Below are 13,301 nucleotides of genomic sequence, written 5' to 3' on the forward strand. Positions count from 1 at the left end.
TCCTTCACCTCCCACTACTACGTACTCTGTTTTTGATGGATTAATTGATAAGCCCCACTTAGTATATTCTTCATCTATTTTTCGTAACATGTAGTGGATATCATCTTGATCTTCTGCAAGTATTACTTGGTCATCAGCAAAATGCAAGCTGTACAGTGTATGGTCTCCAATTTTAACACACATAGGTTCACATTTTCTTTTCCAAATATCCAAAACCCCCTCCAAATAAATCTTAAAGAGTGTAGGTGCAATGCAGCAGCCTTGGCGAAGTCCTTTGGTCACTTTTATCTTTTTTGACACTTTTTGTCCAATCTTTATTACACTCGTCATATCATCGTACAACTCCCTTACAGCATTAATGTAAATCGGTGGAATATTCTTGTCTTCTAGCACCTGCCATCGCTTGGCTAATGGGACACTGTCATACGCTTTTTGAAAATCAATAAATACCATGTGTGTCTCCATATTGTTCCAAATGCTTTTCTATTGTTTGTTTTAGGCAGAACACATTGTCTATACAAGAACGACCAGTACGAAAGCCACTCTGATCTTCAGCGTCTTCCCAACAATCTTCAATTCGGCTTTTAATTATCTTCCCGTAGACTCTACAGATTGAGTTAGTTACACTAAGCCCTCGGTAGTTCTTACAATTTTTTCTGTCGCCTTTATTTTTGTATAGATTGCTGATATATGCAGTTTTCCATTCTGGGGGTAGTTCTTTTCCTCTCAAGAATAAATTAAAAGTATAGGCCAATAGCTGAAATAGTTTGTCAGGGCCATATTTAATCAGTTCAATGGGTACTCCCCCCGGTCCTGGAGCCTTTCCATTTTTCATAGCGTTGGCTTGTTTTTTAATTTCTTCTGGTGTTATCTCAGTTTCTTCGCGGTAGGAAATATCATATTTTTGGTAGCCAATATCTTGGAATTCTGTTCGATCTTCTGTCAGCATTTGTTCATAATATTCGACCCATAATTCTGTGGCTATTAGAGTTAACCTACTGCATTCTTTTCTATCTGTTCTACTACCTCTAATTGTTTTCCAGGCTTCTTTACTTCTTGCTGTACCCATAAAATTTTCTACGCTATCGCAGGTTTTATTCCAGATCTCATTTTTGGCTTTATTTACCTCTTTTTTTACTTTTTTTTTTGAAGCTGTTGTACTGTTGTCGATCGTAAGGGTCCTTTTTTGCTAGCCATTTGTTATACATATTCCTCTTTTTCCCCACAAGATCTTCTATTTCTTTATTCCACCATTCATTTCTATTTTTTATGCTATCCACTTCTCCAATAGCTTCCATTGCAGCTTCGTCAAGAGCTTTCATAATTTCTCTACCATTCGGCACATAAAACGTACATATAATACTGCCAGTCATGTTACTGGAGACAATGAGTCGTATAGTAATTATCTTCGTGAAGCAGAAATATCCACAATAGATTGACCACCAAGGAATGCAGACTTAAACTCAGTCAAGCATTTCTGGAGTAATATGGGAAGGCAAGTACGAGCTTGACATCGGCGCCAGCAGACTTAAATGAGCTTCATATACATAAGCTACAAATTATTCATAAATGTATTAACAATATTATTAACCCATAAACTAGATTTCTATGAACTTAAAGAGTCAGCAGGTTTCAGAACGGTTATGGGACAAACGACAACCTACTCGTGATGAAAACACTTAAAAACATAGCAACACATAGAGAAAAATAACAGTGGAATACAACAAACCACTGATCTTAATATTTGTGGACTGTCAAAAAGCGTTTGACTCGGCCAAGACAAAATAATTGATACTACCTTATTGTATAGTTAGCCACGGATCCATCCATCCAATGGCACTACAGCCCAAATCGGGCCTTGGCCTCCTTTAACAGGCTTCTCCAATTATTTTGATTTAACGCTGTTCTTTTCCATGAACGCGTTATCAGGCAGTTCCTGGCATCCTCATCGACTTCGTCTTCCCTTCCCTTTTTAGGTCTTCCAACAGGTCATTTTCACTGCATTCTTGCATTAAGTAATTTTCTGGGGATTCTATTCTCATGTTTGCGGACCACGTGCCCTGCCCACTGTAAGCCACGGGTATGCAAAATTAATTAAAAGCGCAACAGCAAGTTATCATTATAAAAAATATATCAAAGAAAATATGTACAATACTACCTACAATTGCGAACACTTACTTGCTATTACAATACCACTTAATGAAAATTCGCATCACTTGAATTTGTTCATAAGAAGGCAACTGGGGACAATTTAACAACAATAACACCTCTTGAAGATATACTTTTATAACAAACAAAGGAAGACAACATTTAAAAACTATCATCATCATCCAGCCTCAAGAGTCCACTGTTGAACATAGGCCTCTTCCTCATGTTTCCAACCCCGTCTATCTTGCGCCGCTCTCGTCCAGTTTTTATTGAGTCTTCTTAAATCGTCAGTCCATCTTGTAGGTGGTCGACCGACGCTTCTCTTGTCTTCCCTTGGCCTCCATTCCAATAACCTCTTTGTCCATCGCCCATCTGTCATTCTGGCTATGTGTCCTACCCATCTCCATTTTAGTCTGGCTATCTTTTCGATGTCAGTCACTCCGGTTCTTCTCCTGATGTCTTCGTTGGTTATTCTGTCTCGCAGAGTTATTCCTAACATGGACCGCTCCATTCTTCTCTACGTGACTCTCAGTTTGGTAGCTGCTGCTTTTGTTAAGGTAAGTGTTTCTGCTCCGTACGTCAAGACTGGGAGGACGCACTGGTCAAATACCTTTCTCTTTAGGCATGTGGGCAGCTCACTTTTAAAAGTTTCTCTCAGTTTTCCAAATGCTGCCCACCCAAGGCCGATTCTTCTCTTCAGTTCATGAGTCTGGTTATCCCTGCCAATCATAATTTCATGTCCCAGGTATTTATATCTATCTACGAGTTCTTTTTCTTTCCCACCAATACTGATGTTTTGGTTGGGTACCAAATTGGTCATGATTTTTGTTTTCGAGATATTTATATTTAAACCTACACTTTCTGTAGCCACAACGAGTTCCTGTACCATCTATCTTGCCATACCTAGATTTTCAGCTATTATAAGTATATCATCGGCGAAACGTAAGTTGTTTAGATATTCTCCATCTATTTTTATTCCCTTTGTCATCGAATCCAAATTCTTAAAAGCATGTTCTAGCACCGTATTAAAAAGTTTAGGTGACATTGGGTCTCCTTGTCTAACCCCCCCGTTCTATTTTTATGCGATTACTGTTAGTATGTAATCTGACAGTGGTTGTTGCCTGCAGGTATATTTTGTATAATAATTTAGTATATCTATAATCTAGCCTGCATTCTTTAAGCGCCTGTAATATTTTGCTTATCTCAACTGTGTCAAAAGCTTTGTGAAAATCGATAAATATTAGAACTAGAGGTTTATTGTATTCCACTGCTTTCTCTATTAGGGTTTTTATACTTTGTAAATGGTTATTTGTTCCGTAACTTTTTCGGAATCCTGAATCCTAAAAACTATAGCACATTTAAATCACTAGTATCTATTTAAAGGAGGACCAACACATAAGCCTTCAGGTAGAAGCAAAGTATGTAACTTATTGAATTTTTGTATTATAAAAGGTTTTGATACCCAAAGTTCAAAATTTTGTCCCAAGGATGGTCATCTATTGTCGTCTATAATACAATTACAAACAAGTCAAGATATGAATGTAGCAACAGTTTTTCAATTTTCAACTGTTTTAACTCTAATTGTACTGCAAGGTACCGCTTCTACATTTACCTGGTATTTGTCTGACTAACATAATCCTATTAAAAAAGCGATTAGCTGATTAAATCTTAGTCCACGCTTCTTGAGTGATATCATCTGAACCAATTTTAGTTCCTTTATTTTTAATAGTGCTGGAGCAAACAGCTTCATCTGTTAGATTGGTAACCATTGCTGTTGTTTCTGTCTTCCTTAGGTCCACTAGTTTTCTTTAAAATCATATGTTTAATAAACTGTCAAAGTATTGTTACGTAAAAATATGAGTCATAGTTTTAACCTGTAACATGTTTTTATTCTAATATGTTGTAGAGTTTACGAGAGGCATCTATTTACCTGAACGACCTTTCAGAAAAGGTCGAACCGATGCGAGGGAAATCCAGTTTGCCTTTACCGTTTCGCCGTCTACTCAAGAATGATTTGGACTTTTCGAGATAACGGCGATTTATGTATAAAAATAAAACATTTTTATATGGAAGGACAGTTAATTCTCAACACCCGCGCTCGCGAATTTGTTACGTACGGATATAATAAATTATTGTCAGATAAGTTAATATAAATAAAGAAATAAATTAAATCCGTAAGTGTTATAAATATTGAACCTTTTAATAAATTCACAACAGTATTCATTAAATGTGCTTTGGGCATTATTTTCCTGCACTAGAAGTTAATATTTTCAATACATCTATACCACACCTTGGTACACAAGAGATAAAAGAACTGTGGACAACCTATATTTCTGATCTTTCTGACGACAACGATACCTCCTTTTGTGGCCAACATCCGATAAACAAGGATGATGCTTTCAGAAATAGAATAGACTCTGAACGGATTGAAAATAGCAAAGCAGGTAGATCAGATAATATTTGTCAAGATTTTTTAAAACTTAAAAGCAAAGAAAACTTAAAAATCATAGCCAAACTATTTATTTTGTCCTTGTGTCCCTATTGTGTAGAAACCAATTGCAAAAAGATGTGATGAGTTTTAATTGGTGAATTTGGTGAGTCAGGTATTAAGCTTATTTCTAAAGATTCTAACTACTTCAATTTTCAGTATCTCTAATATTATGAATAGTACCCGAAGGATATAAAATACAGAACACCCTTTGGTTGTTAAATAACGAGTTAAAGTAAAACGAAAACATGACACACAAACAGCTGAATTTATACAAAATATTTCAAATATATCTTCAATTCGATGGTCATCGGAGTAATCTAATGAGTATTTTAATCTAAAACTGTTTAAATATGGAATTTAATCTTTCAAGTTAAATAAATAGCAAAATGTTTGCTTTTATACAAACCCCGTATTAAGTGGATATTCCACTTAGAGAATCAAGTTCTCAGAAATTATTTCCATAATAAAAAAATAAATGGAAAGTGCTTTGTAGAAAATACTTAAGAAAGCTAACAAACGTTAATTATAACATTAAAACTTATTTCCTACTTTCCTTATTTCTATAAAATTGTCAAATAATAATGGCGTTAAAACCGAAAAAAAATTGTATATATTTAGAACATCACAGTGTAGCATAATGACTCATTAATGTATTCCCTGATAATCCTACAGCAATTAATTCAGCAATAACGTATACCGAGGTATACCATAGTTCTAATAGCATAACCTATCAACCCTTGAGTAGTCTTAAGAAATATACATATCACTTTCGACGACATATAGAACTGGTTACAAATATAGCTAATGAAAGTAAACATCAGTAAACTTCTACTAATGGCGTATAATATAATATGACATAATCCTACATTAATCAATTGTAATGGACAACAATTTCAGCACTCAGACCATGCCAAATATCTGCGAAGACGTCTGAACCATAGATTACAATTACATATTCCTTAAAAGGAGACAGTTAGATATCTCTTCTTTTAGTGAACAAAAAAGGCAATACTAGGTAGAAAATATCAAAGCATTCTGAAATACATCAGCACACTGTTATTATACACAAACAGTATAATTCTGAGATTGACCGATGGTTTTAAAGTCTAAGAGGTCGTCAGTATATTTAACATAGAGATCATTATACGTAGCAAAATAGGATAATACACATATATAACGAACAATGTAATCCACATTTTTTTTTGTATAATATCTGTACGGTGTTTGTATACTGATATCTGGCCACAAATGACCAATTATCAATTATTTTTTGACCTAACTTAATAAACAGCAAATACTTAAATCTGAGGGCTTACCCTATGGCTTACTCTTATTTTATGTATTAACTAATGCACTACAACATGCAATAACATCACAGCACTATACTTTGATTTTTACACTAAACTGTTACACATTTACACTAACTCAATGGTTTTGTTCTTATAAGTCTTCTCTTTAGTTCAGCGTTGTCAAGAAGCTGGATTGATGACTATGATCGTGACTTGCTGCTGTTCTCTTGGTTACTTCAGTCACAGTTTTAATACTCACAATGTAATCCACAATAACTTTAAAGCACCGAGTGTCACAAAATTAATCAAAAACGTTTATTATTCCTTAATTAAGAATCATTAAAATCTCACACAGTAAATAATAAGTAATGAATTCCCTAATAGAAAAGATACGGTTTGAAAATCCATTGTATAAAGGGGTTCTGAAACTGTTTCCTTGTTGTAAACATATTTAATGTTAAATAATGTATTTATACGGAATTAAACCACAATTGATTGTAATGAGAATTTCACAAGATTGAAGAAAGGAAACAACAAAAAACCAAAAACGATATAGAAATATTCACAACAATGTGTTTTGGAGGATACGACTAAACTGGTTGTAAGTTTATACCAGATTTGTTTATTCATACTTTTGCTTTTTGTTTACTATCGCACATCCAGTTAAATATTGCAAATTTAACCTTCGACCATGATCTACATCTGCTAGAACTGATTTACAGAATTCGCCGAAACCGACAAATTTAATAAATTACATTTTAGTGGGGATTGTTGCAGAAATTTTTGTATGAAATGCTCTGGGCTAAATAAAACGACCACAAAAGCCCTCTTGGACCAAAAATTTTCCCATCTAAGATTCTTTTGTACATTGTATGACTCACCAAGCTTAAAATATTTAAATGAAAAAATTACCAATTTATCAAAAAATGAAATACCTTTAGAGAACTTTGAAGCCGTAATTCAAGTAACTAAAAAACTAACTGATAAATTGCCTGTTTTCATTGAGACATACAAAAATGAGAGCAAACTGGACTATCTTACAAAAAAATTGACGAAATCCATAAAATAAATAACCTGCTAAATCATGACAATGTTTTAAAATCTATAAGGCAGATGGAACAAGATATTTTCAATATATCGTTAGTTTTTTTCGGCTGTTTTGATGACACTATCAAGGTTCAAATCTAAGACTCAAATTTAACTGAGATTAAGATGGGGATAGAAAGGCTTTCTTCAAACATCAGTGAAATATCTAATCAAATGGGTAATCTTACCAACAAATTATCTACTATACCAACGAAAAAAGAAGTATTGAAGAAAAATACATTTTATGTCACCTCATGTATCCAGACTGAAGTCCCTCAACATTTCGAATCAACAGAGAAAAAGCCAAAAATTACAGAAGATAAATGTCATTATGTAGTTTTCACCAACTTAACCCCAATTGACATCCCTATACAAGTTGTTCACTTTATTAAAGAGAAGCTGTGTATCAAGGAATATATTAGATGTTATGCCCTCCTTCAACCACACAGCGAGTGGTTTCTCATTCAAAATAGGCATAAAATCTAAAACCTCCATTGACTTATTATTTAATAAGGAAATTTGACCACCTGGTGTAAACATTAAATGGTCTACAGAATCTTCATATTCTGAACCAATGCCTTCATCTGAGTCAAATATGAATCCGAAGAACATCAGAAACCACGTTAGCTTGGAAAATCCAATTACCATTTTAAGCAACAACAAAAGTGAAGTGAAAAATACAAAAATAGTCACAGACAAGCAGGCCATCGAAATTTGTAAATCGAAGAATGCTTTCCATTCTCATATTAACTTCTTTAAGAAAGATACTTTGGAACCATCGATAAATCTGTATCCTTTGACCCCACCAAGAGTTAGATTAACCAATAACTCGAACAGTCAATATCTTCTAGCAAGATTAAGGGAACCAGATATCTTAAAAGTCATTAAACTACATCTTGATTTTCTACACGATCAACCTGCTTCAGTATGTTACGAAGGATTCACCAACACAAGCGTTAAACTTTTTTTTTGGCTTCCTAAGGACTTCCCACTAAGACTGAAGATCTACGAAAAATCCTTCTAGAATTTAACGATGCCTATAGAATTGGTAAAATTGAGGTGAAACCTGATCTTGCTGCTTTTGGGTCCTTTCTCACTTCGGATCGGAAAGAATTGTTCACCTACAAAAATCAAGGTAAAGTCACCGAAACTACTATTCCGTTGCCTCACCAAAACTAAATTTTTAAATAATATGACGTGTTCTGTGGGACTAGAAACCTCAAATTATTATAGTAATGACAACTTTAGCATGGTTCTGATTAATATTCGTTCCATAAGATATAAAATAGATGAATTATTTTTGTCTCTAGAGGAATTAGTATTTCACCCGATAGTTGCGGTTACCGAATACTGGCTTAAAGTTAACGAGCCTTTTTTTATAGAAAAATATACCACAATTACTAGGTATGATCGTTCAAGTTCAGCTCATGGTGGCATCCTAATTCTTTCTACAAATAATGATTTCCCTCCTATAACAAAATATAACTTTCTGTTGAATGAATACTTTTTTGAGTTTTCATTAGTTTATAACAAGAATCTTTATATATACATTATTTGTATTTATAGATCACCTGACTCTTCTACGGAAATATTTTTTCAGAACCTGTTAAATTTGTTAGACGATCTGCCCAATAAAAGCAGAAAGATTCGATGCGGTGACTTGAATATTAATTACGCTGTTGCTTGTGCTATCCAAGTATCCTTGGTCAATATATTCGAATCGTATGGATTCACAATGCACGTTAATTCTCCTACAATAATTACTAAAACAACATCTACCATAATTGATTATATCGTCTCAGATTTCTACAATTATTAATGCAGGACTCTCTGACCATGAAGCAATATATACCAAGTTTAACACTCTTAACAAACAATCCTCGAAAACCCAACGTTTAGGTAGGAATTTTTCTGGGTGGCACTTTCCCTCTGTGGGCGTGGACTATAATTTCAGTGATTTTTTAGACAAGCTTGTCTGTATTTTCAATAAGGCATTACCTTTATTTACAATTAAGTCAAAACATCACAAACCCTGGACTACCAAGGGTATCCGCATAACATACAACTTATCAAAATAGCTAAAAAAATGTAGTATGAGAACCGTCTGGGAAGCTCTAAAAATGTTTCAAGGGAAACTTGGTCCATAATAAAGAATTTTTGAAATAAAACTAACTTAGCTCAAACATTTTCTCTTCCAAACCCTGAAAATCCAAATGAATACTTCGTTAATGTGAGTAAAAATATAACATCAGCTATTTTACCACAAGATCCTATTTCCTATCTTCCCAATTTAAAAAGGTCTTGAATTCATTCTTTATAAGACCAGTTGATCAATATGAACTGATCCAAACAATCAGTAGTATCAAAAGCAAATCTTCCTGTAGTACTGATGAACTATTCATAAAATTTTCTTAAATCTCCCAAATAATGTGTTGGAAGTCCTGGTCTCACTAATTAACGAATCCTTTGAAAAAGGTATATTTACAGAGTGTCTAAGAACAGCCATTATTATTCCTCTTTATAAGGGTGGTGATAATTCTAATGTCTGCAACTATAGACCTATTGCCTTACTACCGGTCCTATCCAAAATTATTGAGAGACTTATAAAAGCCCGACTTATGTCCTTTCTCGTTAAAAACAACATTTTATCACAAAGTCAATTCGGCTTTTTATCTAATAAATGTACCAGCGATGCTATATTTTCTGTACTACATGAAGTCTATCAAGCACTAAACAATAATCTTTATATTGCCACTATTTTTGTGACTATGCCAAAGCTTTTGATTGTGTAAATCACGACATTTTGATAAAAAATTTAAATTTCTACGGAATTCAAAGTATTTCTTTGAATTGGTTCCAATCTTACTTGAGGAATAAAAAACAACTAGTTAGAGCAAATGATACTGACTCTAGTCACAAAAGCATTGTATGTGGAGTACCACAAGGTTCAGTACTGGATCCTCTACTTTTCCTTATCTTTATAAATGACATCACTAACTTAAAAATCGATGGAAATTTTTTTCTTTTTGCTGATGATACCAGTATTACCTGAAATACTCTAATATTGCAACAATTCATGCAATTATAACTTCTGATCTACTTAAACTATAGAAAAGACTATAAGAGATGCCCAGTTACACAATAGGGGAACAATCTTTAATAAATCAACGCAGATTATGGCTTACGCTGACGATCTGGATTTGATCGCACGTACTACACGAGGACTTAAAGAGATGACTTCCACCTTCTTGACAGCCGCACAAAATATGGGCCTTAAAATAAACGGAGAAAAAACCAAAATGTTAGCATCTATTCCAAATAACAGAGATAGAGCTAGAAACGCCGAAGAAAACTTCAGTATAGACCAATATAATTTTGAGGTAGTAAATAAGTTTACATATTTGGGTTCTCTCATAACAAACGATAATGACACATCTGAAGAAGTAAAACGGAGGGTACTGCTAGCAAACAAATGTTATTTTTTACTAAGCAAGCAGCTAAAAAACAGAAATTTTAGCCAGAAAGCCAAACTAATAATATATAGAGCACTCATCCTACCAGTGCTGACATATGGGTCAGAAACATGGACCATCTCCAAAACAGACGTAAATCTTCTGCTCGTCTTCGAAAGGAAGATACTAAGAAGAATAATGGGCGCATTCTGTGAGAATGGTATTTGGAGAAGGCGATATAATTTCGAATTGTACGAGAAGTATAAAAAAATAGTAAATGGTAGAGATGTAATATCCTTCATAAAAATAGGTAGGCTTTGATGGGCTGGACATGTGTCAAGAGGAAATGAAAATTACCCACCCAGACGAACTCTATTATCGGTCCCAGTGGGAAATAGGAGTAGACGCAGATCACGACTGAGATGGAGGGACGGTGTGGACGAGGACGCAAGGAAAATCGGCGCGGCAAATTGGCAACGGTTGGCGATGAACAGAAACGACTGGCGAAATAGACTGGGGAAGGTCAAGGCTCAACTAGAGCTGTAGCACCACTGATGATGATGATCTACTTAAACTAAAAATCTGGTCCGACTCTAATTTACTCTCTTTTAACGTGGATAAGACAGTAGCATTATCCTATCAAGGAGCTCTTCAATCCTTGCTTCTTAATAACAGCCAGATCAATATAATTGATTGTGTAAAAGTTCTTGGTATTTTTATAGACAGCAACCTTAAATGGTCCCTTCATATCGATTTGTTAAGTAAGAAACTAGCCTCAGCCTGCTATGCAATAAGATCTGTTTCGGAGGAAATGAATTTAGCATCTTCCAAAATAACATACTTTTCTTCGTTCGAGTCTGATCTTCGATATGGCCTTCCTTTTTGGGATTCTAGTACAGCTGCCCAATCTGATGTTATTTTTGAATTACAAAAAAGAGCCATACAGTATCTTTTTGGCCTCAGTAGAATAACACATTGCAAAAGCTACTTCAAAAATCACGGGATTTTAACTCTTCTCTCTCTATATATTCTAGAAACTGTTTGCTTAACTCGTAAACACCTACATGTTTTTCCAGCAAGACCTAGTCATGACTACTCCATCAGAAATTCAAGCTTTGATGTGAATTTTTTCCGATCCCATTCCATATTATATTCGACAAAAAAATTATACAACCTTCTCTCATTGCAACTTAAATCTACAACTTCTTACCTTAAGTTCTGTAAATTGACAAAAGCCTATCTATCTGAAAGATCTTATTATTCAGTGGAAGAGTTTCTCAACGAATAATTAAGAAAGTACAGTACGTTAAGACCTACAAGCAACAAAGTATTTTTATATATATATATATTTGGGTATCACATGCAGCAGCTTAAACTTATTCGTAAACTAGTTCATAAGGTTTTATTATGCATTTTGCAATGTAGTGAAATTTTGCAACGGATTGTATATTTTATTTTACTATGTTTTATTCTGTGATATTGACGATTTATCTAATTTTAGTAAATTTTAATTGTTATTGTTATTATTATTATTATTATTTACATTTCTAAGCTTTGTCCATAAACTTGTACAATTTTCAGTGACAATAAAGCATATTTCTAATCTATTATATAACAAGAGATTTAAGGATAACAAAAATACCATACTTAAAAAGCTTATCAGAAAAATTAAAATGGACGGGAAATAAATCCATCATAATAACAGTTAAAACAACGAACACACCGATATATATTCTTTCCAAAACCTCACCAGCAACACACAGGAGAGATCAAATAACTGCATTTATAAAATACCTTGTGAATTTAACAATTTTTATCTGAAAGAAACCTCAAGACCAACAAGTGTTAGGATTAAAACACGCTGGAAAGCCAGCTAGATATGTACATAAGAGAGGAAGCGCTAAACGATAATCTTCTAAGTAATCGTCAATATGCAAGCTACTCTGGTAAATCTACAGACTCTATGATTATTGGATGATCTAAACAGGCTTATCTAAAAATCAATAGAAGATAAAGAGATAACAACAGATTTTTTAGATATTGAAGGGGCATTTAATATTGTTACTCATATTTGATAAAAACAATGTGTATGACACCTGAGCTAATAAGCAGATGGATAAGGGCGTCCTTGGAGAATAAGATAGTAATATACCCTCTGGCTAAAGCAACCATCAAAGTAAGAGCAGGTGGAGGCTTTCCACAGGAAGAGTTCTGTCAACTCTACTTTGGGCAAGCTTGGTAGATGATCTTCTCAAAAATCGGTATACAAAAACTTTTACTCTATAGGATACGCTGACCATGTTGCAATCGTCATTAGGGGATAATTTGCCTAGATGGTATCTGGGAGAATGAAAGCAGCCCTAACTATAGTTGATAACTAGTGTCAAAAAGAGACCTTGATATTCAATGCTAAAAAAACACAAATCGTCAATTTTACAAAAAGACAACGTTACAAGGCCTAAAACCACCGGTGCTGGAGAGATATCATTTGCAAAGGAAACAAAATACCTAGGATTATATTTTGATTATAAGCTTACATGGAATACTCACATACTGAAAACCACACAGAAAGCTACTATGTTCTTGGGCAGATGTAAAAAAAATATGCGGTAAGAATTGGGGCTCAACCCTAAAATGACCTTATGGGTATATACAAGGGTTATTAGACCAATCATAACCTGTGGATCTATGACGTGGTGAACAAAGACGTAGCAAGTGGAAGCAATAAGGCTGCTTAGTAATGTACAAAGGCTAGAAGGTTAGCATGCTTGTGTATTACGTGGGCCATAAAAATCCATAAAAGTCAAAATAGCTATAAAAGTCCTGCTGAATCTC

This window comes from Diabrotica undecimpunctata, chromosome 4 (genome assembly GCF_040954645.1).
Source record: "Diabrotica undecimpunctata isolate CICGRU chromosome 4, icDiaUnde3, whole genome shotgun sequence".
In the NCBI taxonomy this organism is placed as follows: Eukaryota; Metazoa; Arthropoda; class Insecta; order Coleoptera; family Chrysomelidae; genus Diabrotica; species Diabrotica undecimpunctata.